Raw genomic sequence first — 437 nt, forward strand, 5'->3', positions numbered from 1 at the left:
ACTACCCTAAAGTCTCTGATCTAATAGTTTTGGTAGAAGCTATATTTGAACTCAGGCAGCTTGACTTTAAGTCTATGATTTTAGTATGATGGTTAATTTTATATGTCAACTTGATTGGGCCATAGAATGCCCAGATATTTGTTAAACATTCTGGGTATGTCTGTGAGGGTGTTTCTGGGTGAGATTAACATTTGAATCCATAGACTGAGTAAAACAGATTGCACTTCCCAATATGGGCAGGCTTGTTAAAGGCATGAGAAGATCAAAAGTTTGGGCAAGAGAGAATTTGTTCTCTGCCTGGTGGTCTTCCAGCTGGGACATTAGTCTTCTCTTGCCTTGGCCTGGAACTTATACCATTGGCTCTCCTGGTTCTCAGGCCTTCGGACTGAAGATCTTGGGATTCTCTACCTCTGTAACTGCATGAGCCAATTCCTTAT

The sequence above is a fragment of the Pteropus vampyrus genome, unplaced genomic scaffold (genome assembly GCF_000151845.1).
Source record: "Pteropus vampyrus isolate Shadow unplaced genomic scaffold, Pvam_2.0 Scaffold18, whole genome shotgun sequence".
NCBI classification, from domain to species: Eukaryota; Metazoa; Chordata; class Mammalia; order Chiroptera; family Pteropodidae; genus Pteropus; species Pteropus vampyrus.